General features: G+C 42.3%; 1 long non-coding RNA gene across 1 annotated transcript; it reads right to left on the bottom strand.

The window, feature by feature from the left end:
- Positions 1 to 14,385: 14,385 nt before the first annotated feature.
- Positions 14,386 to 16,260, bottom strand: LOC144539334 (uncharacterized). Its single transcript, XR_013504864.1, has 3 exons — positions 16,144 to 16,260; positions 14,848 to 14,976; positions 14,386 to 14,447 (listed from the first exon to the last, which is right to left on the bottom strand). It is a non-coding gene; the product is annotated as an uncharacterized LOC144539334 (long non-coding RNA).
- Between the last annotated feature and the right edge of the window lie 2,953 nt (positions 16,261 to 19,213).

The raw sequence follows: 19,213 nt of genomic DNA, 5'->3' as shown, positions 1-19,213 counted from the left end.
CCTCCATCAAACCCTCCTTCGTCCCGTAGCTCCCCAAGAAGCTGGATCCAATATTCCATACCCTCTTTCTGGAGGATGCCCCACCAACTCTCAATGCGTTGGTTTGCTGTACTCACTCCAGCGAGGTAGCTTCGCTCTCCCGACAAATCGTCTCCATGGTTTGTGAGTAAATGTCTCTGCAGCTCTCGTACAAGGCAGTTTTCTGTGCCACGGTCAGTGCGCACAAGTTTGGGACAGTTACTTAGTGTTTCTAAAGCTTCTACAAAATAGCCCCCAATAACTCTTGGGTCACTGCTGGTTTTGTAGGCATTCAGCCAAATTATTTTCAGAGAGAAGCCGTAGATACACCCATTAATACACACACCAAAAGGTTTTAACTTGTCATATGAATCGATGTGCCAGAGGTAATTGGGTCCCTTTGAGAAGTACTGTCTCCTGTGAAGTCTCCGTTGCTGTCTGTATGCTGACCCCTCAGGATCCAGCTCGGCTAATATGACTCTAACTTCTTCTTTTTTTGCTTTAAGGCCATTTTCTCGGCACATCCATCTATACCCATGCATCTTCCCCGGACCCTGTAATTGTTCCTGGACGAAGTCAATGACACGGCCCAAATCTGCGTAGTCCTTCCCTCGGCTGAGCCTGTTGTCCTTCAGTATGCGCAGCAAATGATTCCTGCTGATGACAATCCCGTGTCTACGTGCAAGAGCAGCAAGAATTTCATTGTATGACATTCCGAGGTGAAAATAAAACTTGATTAGCTGAGTTCTCTCCATTATATGGTGGCTGTGTGCATCTGAAGTCGTTAGAGACGCATATGAATTTATAGTAAATTAACTTGTTCCCACAAGATAAATAACTTGTGCGCACAAGATAATAACTTGTTCGCACAAGATAATAACTTGTGCGCACAAGATAAAAAATATCACTTTTCGGGACTTTAGGGGCTCCGTAGAATACTAGGCCTATAGTTGATTTTCGTATGGGAACACACAACAGACGACACTGCATTAACAGCACAAATTATTTTTTCCCATTCCTTGGCTGTTGAATAATACTAAATATTATATGCTTTGGTTGAATTATTTCTGATAGTAGGACTTCGGTCTCAGAGCTGGTAGACTTCTCCTTAGTCTTCCGTGTCATTTTTATGAATGAAGCTTCCCGACATATGGGCCGGACCCCTAACCTTATGGCATTATTGGGGCGTCAATTATGCAAATTCACAATTCTCATGAACGTGCATTCATTTAGAACAGGTGGAATTCATTCAAAAAAAATTCACGAGGCCCTTTGGCGGACAAGGCCCCAAGCAATTGTCTACCTATGCCTTATGGTAAAACTGCCTATGATTAAAAGCAGTTTTCCCTAAACAGTTCTTTCACCTAGGTCCTAAAATGGCCTTGTGTAATTAGATACAGTATATTATCATAAATAAAATATAGCTCTGTGGTGTAGACCAGTGGTTCTCAACCTTTTTGTAGTCTCAGGGATCCCGTCTGATAAGATTTAGTTATTCCATGACTGTCTATACTGTAGATTGGCAGATTAACAGTGAAGAGTGTGAAACCTATGAACAGAATAGTCATTAGTATACATTCTCTCATTGGGCTAACTTCTAGTCAATTAAATAATGGTGAAATTAAAATATTCCCCATTTTTCTGGGGACCCCCTGGAACCCTCTCAAGGACCCCTGGGGGTCCCCGGACACCAGGTTGAGAACCACTGGTGTAGACCAATTCACTGACACGTGTGTGTACGTGGGTGGCGTGTTGGCGTGTGTGTATGTGCTGATCTGGAGTCAGTTTGGTAGGATTTGGGTATAAATAAATTATTTCATTTAAAATATGGATTTTTATTTCTAGATATTATTCATGTAATTTGCATGCAAAATAGGTCTACCCAACCAGCGGACAAAAAATTCAACACTTCAAAAGTAGCCCAATTCCGCGGGAAAACCGCGGACCTGGCAACCCTGGCTACAGGTCTATGAGGAAGAGTGAGACACCACACAGTTTAAGTGTAGGCAGGAAGCTGAGTAACTCTGTTCATCCCCATTCAGTGGGGTTAAGTTAAGTTAAGTTAGTTAAGTTAAGTTAAGTTAAGCGTTAGCTAAAGAAATTTACATTAAGTGACCACTGCTGATATACACCATCTAAGGCATTATAGTTATCAAGGAAGGTTAATCAAGTTTGTGATAGTAGTGAGAGAAGGTAGCACTAAGCATTCAGCAAGGTAGGCTTCTTCTATGAGCAAGGTTCACTAACAATAACACACTGTTCTACTCACTCTAACCTACTGGCTCTTTTCCATGAAGCAGAGGATATATTTCTAATCAGTATTTTTTTTCTTTCTTAGATTAAGCTTCGCGATTCATCGCCAGCGGTGTTGACGCACAACCAATGCTCCTGTGTGGCAGGCACTGTTTTGTGCAATCACACAGTGGCATTGCTGTTCCAAACAGCATATTATTCACAAATTAATATACCAGTTGTGCCCCCTGTGCATTGCTGCGCAGAATTGGAACAGCAGTGGCACAAACCGCAAACAATGGTAATTTAAATGAGGTTAAAGTTTTTTATTGGTCTCTATGTTTTGATTTAAAGTTACTCCATCCACAGTAAATGTGTTCTCTGTTAGGGTGTGAAGCCAGGACCCATAAACTCCATGGTCTTCACCAAGCCAGTACCAAACAGGATGGTCCAGACTGGAGTAAGGTAATTTGAGCTGTAAAAATGTGTTTCCTGTGTTACAAATGCATGTTGCTATTTGTTAATGTGCTGTATTGCCTTAACAATTCTTTGTAGGAGTGGATTCTACAGAGACATGGTGGGTCCATTACCAGATCCCTGCATGTTCCGAATCACTGAGGCGAATGCAAAATTCAGCATCGAGGACAGGCCACTTGTGACCACTATGAACATGGGACCTGACAAACCCCTTGTGGAAAGTGCCTTCGGGTTGGTGCAGGAGGGCAGTGTTCTGTCGTATCAGCAGCCTGCTTTGACATCCCGGTACATCACACTACACCATGACACACCACCAACACCGCACTTGCCTCTGGAGGGGTACGTTATGTTGCCATCTGATTGTGTCTTTGTGTGCTCAGAAGAGGAGCAACTACATCTCAACAGCTTGGCTTTAACTATGGAAATGGCTCACAAAATTGAGGAGGCTACACGTGAGCAAAGTTCTAGCTCGGAGTGGCATCTGCTCCGCAGACCCAGGGTGACTGCCTCTAGGTTTCGAGAGGTGTCATGTTCGAGGCCAGAGCTCTGCAGAGTCACTTGCAGAGCGCATAATAAAGGGTGCAAGGCAGACAGCAGACATGAGGAGAGGTGCTGAGATGGAGCCTGCAGTAGCAGCCGAGTACAGTAGGCTACTGAATGTAAACTACTCACCCAGTGGTCTTGTCATTCACCCCAATAACCGCTGGCTTGGTGCCTCCCCCGATGGAGTTGTTTTTGACCCCACTGAATACCCTCAATTTGGCCTCATTGAATTCAAATGCCCCAATGTGCAATACTTTGTTGATTGCAATTATGTGAAAATGGAGTGTGGTTCCCCTAAACTTAAGAAGAGCCATGCATATTACTGGAAAGTGCAAGGACAACTGTTTGTTACTGGGATGCAGTGGTGCGACTTCGTAGTGTGGGTGCAGGAGGACTACCTTGGGGAACAAATATACATAGATCCAGAAGTGCAAAGAGCAATCAGAGAAAAAGCTGACCATTTCTTTTCTACACATACATGCCAAAATACCTGTCTTTGAAAAATTAACAATGAAAATGAGACGAGGACCTTCAAGACCTTCATACCATTGTCTGTGTTACAAATAAAATGTTTATCATATTTTACTTATTCAAGTCTTTAATTAAAGAATCTAGGTTTTACCATCAGCATAACGGTTAACTTGATATATTCCTTTGTTCCCTTGTACAGTTGCTAATGAAATTTACTGTTAATACACAACTTGATTTTTTGAGGTGGGAAATGCACAGCGTAAGCTTTTCTACTTGTATTTTCTACTGTATTCAAGCTATTGAAACAGAGGCTTATGAACAAACTAGCAGCACCCCTTAACCATAGTTCTTAACAAAAGCACTATAAATATTCTTAAAGTATTTTATGGAAGACTGCAGTAGAATTGCAAAAGCCTTATTCTTGCATGCATACTGTTTTAACATGTTTCCTATAGACTTGAACTGGTTGTTGTGTTTTCTCATTTCAACTGTAATGTTTGCCAGAAAGATTCATTATATACTTATCTTATCTTGGTCTGTACTGTGTACTGATGTTAACGCTCCAGGCCTACTCTTATAAAACAGTAGACCACTCCAATGTCCAAAATGTTTTGTTTTTTTTGGATGAAAATATGATTATTCTTAAGAACAACCCCGAGGATTAAATGTGAAGATTTAATTAATTATTGATTCCCAAGTAAAAAGGAAAAGACTAAATACAATGGAAATTCTCCAGTGCATCATTTATTCTTAACATTCTTCAAGTTGCAATAATGTAAACAAGGTTATTCTCTCAGAGAATATTTCCAGTGCATTCACCTCAGCTTGGCTACATTTGATCTCTGACAACATGTTTCATTTCATGGAACAGTTATCATAATAAAACCACAGCATGGTTGAGAACATAAAAAAAAATGAAATCACGATTACTACAAATCCAATTTCATTTAATGTAACATCAAATCATGAATCCAGAGAATTGATTGGGGTCATAAATAGTCAAGTTCACAGAGGGCCTTTTTTCAAGCCCTCATCAGGTAAGCAGAGCTCAGAGCAGGCTGTCGGGGAAAGATTGGTGATCGCCTTTCCAGTGCAGGCAGGTATTCTTGGAGTGTTTATACTACAGATGGGAGGACTGGCTGAAGCGTTTGTCACACTTGGGACAGGGATAGGGCTTCTCTCCTCTGTGGACACGAATATGCTTCTTACAGTCTGTCAGGTTCATGAAGTGATTTTTGTTTTTAGAACATGTTAGAACATTGCACTTTTGTGGGGAAATCATTAAGTACATATGGCAACCCAACCCTTAATAACTACCCTTAACCCTTAATCCATGTCTTCTAGTCTCACTTAGCCCATTTTTTAACTAATGCCTTGTTCTGATAATTTGATAGCATACATGCTACTGCAAACAGTTGGTTGGTGTTGTAGGCATGTGATAGGGGGATGACGCCATCAAAAAGTGTGTTCTGTTTTATCCGCCTAATAACACGCTCCACATGTACCTTCAGTCTGGCTATGGCCTGTGTCTCCCTAACCTGGTATGCTGGTATCTGCTTCTGCTTAGACAGAAAAGGTGGGCAGTACACCTTGCATTTGCAACAATCACTGATTAGGAAACCCTTATCTACCATCAATGCCACGTTTTCAGTCAACTTCTCTTCTTTAGAGATGAATGTCACTGCACCATGTGGGGCTATGCCAACCAGGGCTTTCATGGTGCAGTGGGATTTGTATGCGGAGTACATCTCACTTTGGAGGAGGGGTGACGACGGTGTTTGACACCTCAGCTCTGTACAATCTAGGATCACCTGGGTGTCTGAGAAATCTTTGAATACCTCAGGGAGGTAAGCTTGCACTTCTGCAGGTGTAAGCCAAATGCATTGTGACCCCAGTGCAGTGGCTAGATAACTTGTCCACGTTGCAATAATGCGGCTCACTGTGGACTGGTGTATGTTGAATCGATGCGCCAGGTCCCTCTCCTTCAAACCAACCGATAGGAAGACGAGGAAAAGAAAGAACTCGTTGATTGGCTCTAACTGTTGTCTCTAGGAGGTAAAAAAAAAAAAATGGTTACTCCTTAAGCTAGTTGCACTAGCAACTCCCTGAATGTCCCCACCTCTGGCTCTGTAACTACCAATCAGAATCAGAATTCTTTTATTTTGCCAAGTATATTTGCACATACAAGCAAAGTGACTTGATGAGGTTGGTGCATAAAAGACATAAAGCAACACGATATAAGCAAAATATTAACAAAATATTGAACAAGAAGAATTAAACAAAATATTAATTTACTAATATTTACACACTAAGTTATTAAGAACTATAAATTATATACATTTGTATTGCACATGTTTATTTTACAAGTAAGAGTTGTTACAACAAAGCACACTCAAACCATAGCCTACCGTTGACGGACATGCATGTGTGACCACTTCATTCATCTTGGCAGCTGATTTGGCTCTTGAGACCCGGACCATTTTATAAATGGAAGGCTCAATCAAAAACCAAAATGCCATCAGGTGGTCATAGCTTGCAAATCTATTCACAAAAGACACACACATCAGGTCATTAATTAACATTCAATAAAATCATACACGGTCACCGAAATCATGTTAACTGTAACAACTAAGCTAATATGTCATCTCGTATGCTACCCAAATCAACATTCAGATAGGGTGCTGTATTTTATTTGTAGGTTATTTTAACCACCAATGCTTCTGCGTTAAACATATAGAAACATATTGTCAGCGGTCATGCAATAGCTCGTGCAGGGAGCACAGGGAGTTTCCCAAATGACAAAGGTAAACAAACTTTTTATTAATTTACACTGACGACAGGATTTTTATAATTTAACTGATGTTGACCTTGGTCGATGTCAAACAGTTAGCTGGACCACATACAACTTAGACCTACCTGGTATAGAATCGGATGTTGGCGTCGGAGCCAGCAAACTGCTGTAACCCAAACTCTCGCTGGACACGCAACTCCTGCAATTCCTTTCTCAGATCCTCAATTTCTTTAGACATGTCTTCTACAGCTGATGAGGACATGTAGACGGTTCAGGGACTGAGCAGTAGACGTGATCCCTTGTGCCATCGATGTGCTGTTCTTGCTCCTCAGGAGGGACTGGTTCAATGGGCCGTGTTGTTCTCTCCCACACACTACGCCGTGGTGTTTCAATGGTATAGCCATTCCATTCAAACAGCGTTGGTACAGCACCTTTAACAAGCCTTCTTCGACCATCAAGAGTTGTTGGTTCTATGAGCTGATCAGTGGCGAAGTGTCTGCTGCAGACCTTAGTGTGAGAGGAGATGGTGAAATGATCCCAGCGTATGTTTACCAGCCATTGTCTTCTCAGGTCGGGATGGGTCGGAAAGCCATGGGAAACTTAGTATGCCGTTAAACTTGGATGACGCCGAACAAAGTGGGACACAGCAATGCTCGGAGTATTTCTTCTCCTGTTTTTGAAAATGTTCCGTCTTGAACCTTTTTTTCCGTACACTCATGATGACATAGCCTAAACTTTCACTTTCACTATAGCTAGCTCGAAGTAAACAAAGGGACCGGAAACAAACAAGCCGTATTATTTCGAATCGGAAGTACGTCACAAAGCCTAGTGCATGTAGCCTATTAGATTCATCATTGAAAACCCTGACTCACATATGTAGGTTGATCCGAACATTGTCAAAATGTATATAGCGAGTCTTTTACAGTTTGGATACTGATGGACAGTGTGAGTGTGCCCAAAACGCACAAAGTCTCTCCTCCCTGAACTTGGCTCTCAGGACATCGTTGGTCTGTAGCTGGACCATTTCCAGCTGGAATGTACCCTCGTCGATTGCAGGCAGCACAGCCTTTGCTTCTGCTGGACAGCTCCCAGTGACACCGACAGCGAACGGTTGCGTACAAAGAGCAGCACTTGCCCGGGGATTTTGAAGTTGTTGAACCGTGTGCTGAAGTTGTCTGCCAGTATTTTCAGCAATACTATCATTGGTGACAGCACTGTCTTATTTGTAGGAGTATCACGCAGTGTGGGGAAGTGTAGTTTTTTTCCCCCTATGTCAGCCAGGAATAGGTCCAAGTTTACCCGAAAAGCGTTCACCTTTTCAAACAGCTCTCCCACATTTGCATCCCCACCTTGGAGTTGCAGGTTGAGTTGGTTCAGGTGATTGGTGATGTCACATAGAAACACGACATGGGCCATGGACTTGTGATCTTGCATGAACTTGGACAGCTCCTCCGCTTTGTTTGATTTCTGACTGGAAAGAAATTCCGCTACTTCTTTCCACAGTGCATAGAATCGCTGTAGAACTCTCCCCCTACTCAACCACCGTACATCATTATGCTGCAGTAGGTCAGAGTATTGGGCCTCCTGCTCCTGTAGCAACATTTTGAAAAGCCGGTGCTGTAGGCTTGAGGTTGAGCGAATGTGATTCACAATTTTGATGACTGTGTCCATCGTTGCTTTCATTTCACCAGACAGTTTGGCACATAACACAGTCTGATGAATGATGCAGTGTAGCGAGTTGACTGTCGCGTGTTCTGCTATGAGACGTGATGCAAAGCCCCTCTCTCGTCCTATCATAGATGACCCACCGTCAGTTACAAGGAGGTTGATTTTACCCAGCTCCAGCTATTTTCAAAGAAACCTTTCACAGCAGTATACGTGGTCTCACCTGTTGTGTTGGTCTTCAGTGGCAAAAGGCACAGCAACTCCTCTTTGAAAATTTCTCCCTTAAAGTATCTCACAAATACCGACAGTTGCGCAGTATCAGTTGCATCTGTTGACTCGTCGACAGCGATTGACAGTTCAGAAAGTAAAGCTGAAAAGCTGTCCTCGTACAAATTTCCCAGCCTCCGTGCTGCTGTTGAATCTGATAGTTGAACTTGTTTCACACGGTTGACGATGTCATCTTTGTTCTTGTCTCCTGCAAACAACTCCTCCACGATTCCCAACGTGCACACTTTCACAAGTTCAGCATCCATAAATGGCTTGCCCTTTTTGGCTAGTTCCCAAGTTACACGAAGCGAAGCAGCCGTGGCTTTCTCCGAAGCAGTTGTCGCAGCTGTCAGGATCGTTGATGTGGCAGAATAAGACGACTTCAAAGTCGTAATCTTCTCTTTTCTTGCGGTGCTACCGGGCAGGAACGCTGCACTGAAGCTAGCATGTTTAATGGGATATAAAATTTTAAAAGTTACTGAAATTTTAAATGTATGGGTGTAAGAAAAAAGAAAAAAAGGGGGTTTTCTTGAATAACTTTTTTTCTGAAGGTCGTATCGACTCAAAACGATTCCCACCTGAGGTAAATCGGGTCTTCCGCATCCAATGATACCAACTGTGACTCTGTACGACCACCGGAAGTGGGTGTAATGGACACCCGGAAAGTATTTTTTTGTTTTTATTTTTTTCTCCCTGGGGGGTCGTCCAATTGGCGTGTAAGTTGGGGTGGGGGCGTGTCAGGGTCCAATACACACTCAATAAAAGTTTCAAAGTTTCAAAGTTTCTGTAAGTGCTTGCATTCCAGAGTTATTGCAAAGAAAAGTGCAATATTGCCGTATTGTGGGCGCAGCCAAGCGTTTTTTGTTAATAACTTTTTTTCTGAAGGTCATATCAACTCGGACCCAGCGTCCGTCGAATGGTTCCCGGGTACGCTGAACACGTCAGTCTTGGTCCTGAGTCTCTACAACCTTCTGTTGCGGAAATACAGGTGCCGCCATAGACTGCGACCTCCTGAACTTTAGGGTCAATTTTGGGGCCCTTCCTGTTGGGCCAGAGGGACAAATGCACACACATCATCGGCGGGACACCAGATTTCAGCCAGAAGTGGTTGCAAGTCGCTAGCTCATTGTATGGCCGAACAGGGCTCTAAAATATTGGGGACTAGGCCCCCATTGACTCCAATTGATTTACATCGTGACCTCTTGACCTTTCAACTTTAAACGGCCGTAACTCGGGAACGCAAAGGGCTACAGACACGGGGCCGACTGTTCCTGAAAGCTCCAGAAGAGCTCCATCACATATGTCGGATCCATAGCTCATTGTATGGCCGAACAGGGCTCTCAAATGTAGGGGACTAGGCCTCAATTGACTCCAATGGATTGACATGGTGACCTCTTGACCTTTCCCTTGACCTGTGTGTGTGTGTGTGTGTGTGTGTGTGTGTCTGTGTGTGTGTGTGTATGTGTGTGAGTGTGTGTGTGTGTGTGTGTGTGTGTGTAGGTTCATACTATGTTTACCCGGGCCGATGAGGGTTAGGGTTAGGGTTAGGTTTAGGTAGGATGCGAGTGACTTTACCAACAGGCCAAAGGCATCTTGGTAGCTGGGGGTCTAAAATCATCACTATAGAACTTGCCTGACGTTCATGTTTGTGGTACGTAGGATTTTGTGAAATGTTTCCAGAAATTATTTGTTAGTATTTGGGTATGGTGCCAGTGGGTAGGACACTAGGGGGAGTGAAGCATCATGACATCCCATGAGGAGTAGGTTTGGAGTAACTGGATCGATGTCTGCAACATCAGATGATAAATAGCCGAGTAGTTTCGAATTAAGGATGCCTTCAATTTCAATTAACACGGTTCTCAGAACCTCTTCGGTGACCATTTGTGTACCAATGGTCCTCTTCAGAGCATTCTTCACTGAGTGTATTTCCCGCTCCCAGGCTCCATTGAAGTGGGGTGCTTTGTCTGCTTTTCCAGATAACTACCACTCCAAATCATCTGCTTCATCAGCCCATGTGTGTCTGCCTGTTTTTTCCTACATCTGTGTGTTAAATAAATCACCATTCACTGGACTTCATTGAGCTTCCTCATTTATACTGGCATTCTAACCGATGCCACATGATAGTCACTAGTCAATCCTAACTCCTATTTAATAAGTATGGTGGGGGGGAAATGGTTAGATCCTAAAGGAGGCCACTAACCTCTAGGTAAATGACTTCATTCTCACGCCTCACAGATGGTACCAAGAAACAGACTCGGTAAACAACCGTAAAACACCAACACACAGCCTTGTATCTGATAAGGCCCTAGGCGCCAGAGAAATCTTTGATACAGACTCATGAAACCTTGGGTATCACATTGTGGTGGACTCTAATGTATATCTCTAATTTTGTGTGTAACTGTGATTTTTTATATAATAATTATTCATACTATTCAATTTCTTAATCTTTACATGGGGCTTAGATAGCAGTGTTTAATATCAAAATGCACAGGAATGTGCGCTGAATGTAGTAATGTCAATGTTATGATGGTCAATTTCATTGGATAGATCTGGGATTCAAAACTAATGTTTTATGCATATTTAATGAGATTTTTCCCACCGTAACACTAGACATACCAGCTCACACACACACTCCCTTTCTCATCATAACAAAACCACATGTACACTTGCGGATTTCACACCTACTTGGTCATGAACATGTTACAGTGAATCTGGACTACTTTGCCTCTAAGACTTTGTCTCCATGGTTTGCCTCAACATCAGCCAAGAGGAGAACCTGCTTCATCTTTCAACTGGTGAAGTGTGGCTGCAGCATCTGCCTGTCGAACACACACACAACTGCCTCTTCAGTGTATGTGTCCCTTGCCTGCTGCAACACCGCTATTCAGCTAACCCGCTGAATTCAACTGAATAATCATCGGACCTGCTGGGTTGGCGATCGTGTTGAGAGACCCACACACCACTCGTCCAGAACCTCCTGAGTGTGTCAGCCTTGAGAGACCCACAAACCACTCTGTCCAACTCGCCAAGAGTGCAGCCTACACTCCCTGGCTACGCTCAACGCCCGCTGCGGCCCTGCCGAGTTCAACTCTGATTCGTCGTTGGATCTTCATCACCTACCGGGGCCGTTGAGCCGAGATTCTTCACAGCCTCCTGGACTTTGCGTGCCTCATCTCCCTCCGGACCTCCGTCTGTGGCACATGTATGTTCATTGTCCACTGGGCATCATTCATGCACTACACATACTATAGTTACTCCACTTCATGACACTCCATACCACATCTCATTCATTTATTGGGCTCCCTATAATTAACAACTCAGCGCTCTGCATGTCTATGCAGTTACTCAAATGATTATTCAGCTTGTTCAGTGTTTTCAGATAGTCATATTGCTTAATTAGCTGGATCTCTTAGTTGGTTCATATCTTCCATCGTTCAATTTGTGCAATTGTGTATGTTGATTTGATTATCATTATCACATGCTCATCAATACTTATCACACTACAGGGGTGCCCGGTGGATCAACTGGTAGAGCCCTTTGGACATTTTAGAAACATGATCATAAACCTTTCCTCATCTGTATGCACTTGCTTTTAACATTTGGCTTTTTCTGTTTGTTTTATCTCTTTTTTTCATCATTGTAATCTAAACATCATTGTAAATGAGGGCCACCCTCAATGATTTCTTTGAGAAATAAAGGTTTGAATATGAATTTTAGGTAACCCTTCATTTTACACATTAGGGCCGATTCACATGCAGCGCACTAAAACGCTTGGAAAACGCCAGGCGTGCTGAGTGGACAGAAAACACAGAACGTTTATCAAGTGCGCTTGGACGGTTGCGCTACGGGTGTGCCTGGTGTTGCCAAGCAACCAAAGACAACAACTTCACTGGATTACTATTGCAGTAAAACTGTCGTAGTAGCTTTACTTCTTGATCTACTATACTATACATATGGAGCAGAAAAAGATCTCGCCATGAATGCATCCCTCTCTGTTTCGCTTTCAGGCTATGTGACATGCGGTGCGCTTGCGGCATTCCAAAAAGTTGAGATATTTTTATCTCAGTGTGCCATGGTCGCGGTCGAAAAAAGGCGCGTCGGAACGCATGCGCATCGCGACCGCATCGTCCTCGCGTTTGCACGCATGTGCCGCGCGCCTCCATTGAAAAGAATGGATTTGAGCGTGCAAAAGACGCGGCATGTGAACCGGCCCTTACTGTGTGATACATTTTTTTTGTTAACGTCAAATTAGGAATAGTTCACACGTTGTTAGGGACCTGTAAAATGAGAGTTACCCAATTTCACAATTAAATTCCCAAACTTTTCCATAACATCATACCAAATTTCAGGGCTGTACTACTGCAGTGTAATGTAAAACAACCTATATAAATGCTATGACATTTAAAATTTGTTTAGCGGGTAGCCCTGCTGGCTCAACCGCTAGAGTGCGAATGGTTAGGCTCAGTCCTTACCGATCCTGGCTCTTGGCCTTTGCTGCATGTCATCCCCCTCTCTCTTTCCTGTCAATCTATACTACTACCTTTCAATAAAGACAAAAAAATATTGCTTTGTTCTAGAGTTACAGCAACCGCTTTGCACACTGCATTTTAGCCTGCTCATTTTGTCACATTTTTCCATATTTTCCATTTTATTTTTAGGTTTACAAAAATTATATATTTAGTATAATTTAAAACTAAGACTTTTCCAAAAATGTAATAATATTTTACAATTTTTAATTTCAGTCCTGGAAAACAAATTGTCAAATTCCATAACAGGATTTCCATGATCGTGGGAACCCCAACTCTTTTGGAGAAATACTTATGAAACTTGTATTACATGTTTTGTAAACCGTATCAACACAGTGCTTTCAGTATAGATACACTTTGGGCCCTACTGGTCCAGCAGGACTTTTGCAGTTCAGTCATATTTCCAGTTGTAGGTTGTATAACTTCTTTGACTGCTAATAATCCAGCAATTTTCATATCAAGGCGCAACAGACTTGTTGCTTTTGCCCTTTTTTAATGTTTATTTTAAAAAAAATCACTTCACTCCAAAACAAAGTCTCTAATTGAAGTCAATTAGAGACTATATTGTACAATTTGGCTTTAGAGAAAAATATGTCTCCCGTTGGTGTCATTGGAGGGCAGCATTTACTATAATTTATATATTGTAGTACTCCTAAAAGTCATCCCCATGCTCAAAGACTTCCAAACTTAATATGTGTGTTATTTAACAAACATTTAGTTTAATTTATAGGAGAAGACCCTGCTAGCCAGCTTACAGTATTTTCTTCAGACTGTTATTCATTGGAAGGACTTGGGAATGCTGCTGTGGTGTTAGGCAACATGACCTAGCAGCTTCATATAAAATTATAATTTTCCGCATCAGCCATGTCTCCATAATAATTTGGGGGGCATCTCTGGACCAACTATGGATCCTGACCCAGGTTCTGAAAAGCATTGCCTAAAAGTAAGCCCTGGATAACTCTGTTTGCCTCTGTAGTGGAAATCAGGCTAGTCAGTAAACCCTGGCTAGTCCTGTTTGTCTTGAAGTGGAAACTAGGCTAAAAAGCAAGCCCTGGATAGCTCTGTTTGTGTGGAAACTCGGCTAATATGTTAGCCCTGGTTGGCCCCGTAGTGGAAACCAGACTTCATTCATTCTGTTGTAGTGCAGTATGTTCCACTGTTAGCTTACTGATTACACTCAGAAAGACATGCATACACTTTCATAGAGCATTTATTTCAAACACATTCATTGACTTAAAAAGCCTCATGATCACCAAACAAACTGACAAGAAGTTGAGTGTTGGAGGAGAAATGGGAGAGGGGGTGAGTGAGTGTGTGTGTGTGTGTGTGTGTGTGTGTGTGTGTGGGCGGGGGGGGGGGGGGGGGGGTGCGCTGATGATTGGTTATGGTAGGGATGATGGAGATGACGGATGAGCTGGTCGCTGGTCAGATGCTGGTCTGTTTTGTTTCCAGGGAATCTGGTTCAAATCATAGATCACACATGGGACTGAGTTAGGCATCTAGGAAAACAAAAATGATTTAGAAACTTCTTCACTCCTAATAGACATTGGACAAGCTGCTTACAGCCTGCGCGTTTGTGTGTGTGTGTGTGTTCACAATTAAATGTCAAGGGCACCTCAACAATAGCACAGAAAGTAACAAAACTGACTTTTTTCTATAAAAATGGTGTGGATTATTACTTTAAAAAAAACAGATAGAGAGCATTGTGTTAGTTGTGTTGTGTTTGCATGGCACCTCTGCTATACCTTCAGCGTGCCTGCTGGGTGAGTAATGAGCAGCTTGGTGCAGAGCCATGAACGCCAAATATATTTAAGAACAGATTTAACAGTGTCATCATGAAAAAAGATCTTTACAGACCTTCAGCTGCAGCGCCTTTTCCTTTCGCATGTTTCGTGTGTGTGTGCATCCAGGCAGATATGGCTTGTTTGTGTTTGGGTGACAACGAGATGAATGCATGCTGCAGATGCTCTGGCAGTTCTGGCAGTGCTGAGATGATGATGATGAGATAGAGAGAGAGAGAGAGAGAGAGAGAGAGAGAGAGAGAGAGAGAGAGAGAGAGAGAGAATATCTATGCATTACAAGGCCGGCGGTAGCTATGGGCAGGGGTGGGCTCAGCCCACCCAAACGTGCGTCTTGCCCACCCAATCAAAAGTTTAAAAAAAATTTTTTTTTCTTCAGCCAATGGAAAAATAGCACAGAAAATACCAGTACCGTTTCTAACTTCTGATTGGGTGGGCAGCCTACTGCCCGCCTCCAAAGTCGCCCACTGCCCACCCCGCCTTCTCGTCGTGTTCAGGCACAAACACACAGAGCTCTGAAGCAGACCTGTCCGCTGCACAGAGTGCAGTGGCCGTATTCACACCAAATCAGGTGTTGCGGTACTTCCCGCAGGGTTGTGCGGAGGTGTGCGGGGGTGTGGGCGTGTTTATTTGTGCTTTAGAACGTAACCGCTGTGAAACAATCAGAAAATAACGTTTTATTTCTCTGATTCACCGGTTTTCTCGCTACCACCGCTCCCTCTCTTCATTCACTCTGTAGCTCGCTCGACCACCGCTGCTCTCTCTCTTTCTATCTCTGTCTCTCTCTGAGAGAGAGAGAGAGAGGAGGAGCTTGCATCTGATCTTGACTCTGACAACCCTCCAGTTGCCAGCTGTCATTTTGCCAGATTTTTGTGCCATCTGGCCAGGGATTCGAACCGGCAACCTTCGGACTACTACTCTGCTTCTCTAACCTCTGGGCTACCTACCGCCCAAGTTGCCCACCTATTATTTCTACCAGCCCACCCTAATATAGCAGGCTAAAACCGGCCCTGATGCACTACACAATGTAATTGGCAAAAACATAAATTCAACCGGACAGAAAATATTTGCATGTTTTGTTGATTTCAGCAAGGTGTTTTATTCAATTTGTGAATTTGAAAATTGAATTTGTGAGTGAAAAGGCAAGAAGAGCAATATATGCTATCAAGTCAAGATTCAGACTAATTCATGTTCCAATTAGAATCTGGTTAAAATTATCCATAGAAACAGTGTCCATAGAAACCATAGAAATATCTGAATCTTGCTGATAAAAACTATTTATATGAAACAATTAATTATTTATTTAAAAAAAACAGATTTAACAGTGTCATCATAAAAAAGGATCTATACGCACCTCCAGCTGCACCACCTTTCCCTTTCGCATGTTTCTGCGACCAGTCAGATATGGCTTTTTTGTGGGCGGGCGACAGCGACTTAAATGCATGCTGGAGCTGCAGATGCTCTGGCAATTTGCCTGCTGTCAGTGCTATGAGACAGGATAGACAGAGAGAGAGAGAGAGAGAGAGAGAGAGACAGAGAGAGAGATAGAGAGCATCAGACTATATCTATTCAGTATATCTATTCAGCAAAGCATTTTATTAAATTTGCACAATGGCTTATTTTAATAACAATAATAACATCATAAAAAAGGATCTATACAGACCTCCAGCTGCAGCACCTTGTCCTTTCATGTGTTTCTGCAACCAGGCAGATATGGCTTTTTTGTGGGCGGGCGAAAGTGACTCAAATGCATCGTGGAACGCCAGATGCCCTGGCAAGTGAGAGCGAGTGAGAGAGAAAAATTCAATATTAATTAATTATCATCCAATATTATTAAGTCCATACTATTCAAACAGCAAACGTGCTTTAATAATTGAAATCACAGAACAGAATTCCTTAAATGAAGGACATGAAGTGAGACAGGGATGCACTTTCAGTCCAACATTATTTAACATTTACATTAATGACCTAGCAACATCATTAGAACAATCTGCTAGCCCTGATCTCACTTTTCATGATAGTGAATCATGCTCTATGCAGACGACCTGGTTCTGTTGTTACACACAGAATTCCAAAAGAGGTCAAGATCCCCCCCCCCCCCCCCCCCCCCCCCCCACCCCCCCCCCACCCCCGACGAGCACACACACACACACACACACGCACACATAACACTTGCCATGCTCCTCCTTGCCATGCTCCTCCTTGCCATGCTCCTCATCTGGGTTTAAGATTGGGGAAACCATTTAGAAACATCTTCACCTTTATTCTATTACATAAATTGCAATTTAACTAGTAAAGTATATTGCGCATGCACAAACACACACACAGCACATTTTTGCTTACCATGAGTATCCTCACCTGTATGAAGAGGCTTGGCTTTAAGCCCGGCAAACAGAGCGAAGAGCAAGAAAACAATCAGAGTCTTCATCCTCTACCAAAACAAAACAGCAAGTCAGAATCCAGACAGACAGCTACATCACCAGCAATCCCACCAGGTTTTAATTCTCATCATTTTACAGTCTGTTGTGAGTGTGGACAGTAAAATATTTGAAAGCCATAGAAGAGGAGATTTGGCTCACCGTGATTTAAAACAATATGGTTTGGATAGGAATCTATGAGCAACGGTTCAGTGTACTCTGCCAGCATGGTTTTTCCATTTTTTTTGTTTTGCATATCACAGCATCTCTGAGTTTGTCTCAGTTTGTCTCTATGTGCATCTATTGTGTAAGACTGAATTAACAAATTCAGAAAACTCTGATCCAATCTTTTCATCCTTAAATAAGATTTCCTGTTGAAACTGTCGCCCGACTGCTGTCTTCAAGACTTTTGTTTTGTCTCTAAAATGTACTCAGTTTATGATACAGGAACTAACAGAATGTGTCAGTTAAACATCAGTTTTACATTTTTTAGGGCTGACAGGATGTTTGGAAAGTTTTCTTTTACCACCTACAAATTCTGGACTGAATATTTAAGGTATTCCTGATTTTGCCCATTTCACATCAGGAGCCACTAGTCTATGACGCCCATCAGACTTGATGCTTTGCATCTTTGAGTTCAGTAGCTAAAGTTGTGTTAATTCACTGTGAATTTTATTGCAAATATTGTTGCAGGTTCACTCCACAATGCCGTCATAGGAAAAGGATTGATATTGTCCTTTCAGTCAGTCAGTGTCATACACCTCTGTTATGATGCAGTTTGAATGATTACATTTTTATTCTTGAATTCTATGAGAAACACTGATTCATTATTATTATTGTTATTATTATTATCATGGTCAAATTTACTCCATGAAAATGGTCAAATTTAAACATAACAAATAAATAAAAATATTGGCTATTGGCAGCTTCATTTGAAAACCCATATCAGTTAATCCTTGCATCATTTATCCTGCTATGTCCCAAATTCTTTACTAGCCATGCAGTCTGCCTGGTAAAGTAACTCTTGTAATGGAGTTTACAACAACCACCTAATGTCAAACTTGTACCTGAAAATCCCCAACATGTAGACGGTCAAATACATTCTAGACAGAACCTTTAAGAGTGAGGAAAGAGCTGCAAGAGAAAAGTAGAAATAAAATCCCCCTCAGTATTTAAACTCACCTTCAGCTGGTAGTCGCTCCTTTCAGGTGAGATGACCGTCTAGGTGATGGATTTGAGTTGGATCTCTCAGACTCTCCACCTGCAGTATATATCCTAAAATGATTGACCTCAGGCTTGTGTGCGTTTGTGTGTGTTTGTGTGTGTGTGTTTGCATTAGAGATCATTTAAGGCCCACAGGCTAAGTAATGTAAAAGAAAATAAATAAAGTGGATATTTTTTGTGATGTGGATATTTAGTTTTGGGGAATTTTTCCCTTTATTTGCTAAAGTAGAGAGACAGGAAACATTGGGAAAGAGAGAGGAGGATGACATGCGACAAAGGTCCTACGCCTTAGACCACTGAGCCAGCAGGATGCCCCCGATAAAGTAGATGTTAAATAAACTATCAGGAACAAAATGTTACTGATGTGTTTTTATCAGAGATCATTATATTGCAATTCTGCGTTATTACAGTATTATTCAAGTATTTTTATGATTGACAAAAAGAGAAAGACAGGATGGCATACTGACTTGAGTCTCACTTGTATCCATCCATTTTTTTTTTATTATTTTTTTTTTTGTGTGTGTGTGATCCATGTAACGTGGTTGATTGATGCCTTGTGATATAGTCTTGCACCCACAAAATGAGCTGGACACAAAAAGTCCATCTTCTATTTGTTAGTATTTAGAAAGGTTTTAGAGATGGTTATTCTGCTGGGAAAGTACGACATCTGCATCGCACTGACAAAAACAAGAACCGACATCCATCTGGGTCGAGAGGCAGAGGTTCCCATCACTCACACACATTTGAGTAGCATGTAGATGGTCAAATACATTCTGGACAGAA

Source organism: Centroberyx gerrardi, chromosome 5, assembly GCF_048128805.1.
Source record: "Centroberyx gerrardi isolate f3 chromosome 5, fCenGer3.hap1.cur.20231027, whole genome shotgun sequence".
Taxonomy (NCBI): Eukaryota; Metazoa; Chordata; class Actinopteri; order Beryciformes; family Berycidae; genus Centroberyx; species Centroberyx gerrardi.
Note: the sequence above shows the minus strand (reverse complement) of the source record. Positions and strands in the feature narration are given on the sequence as shown.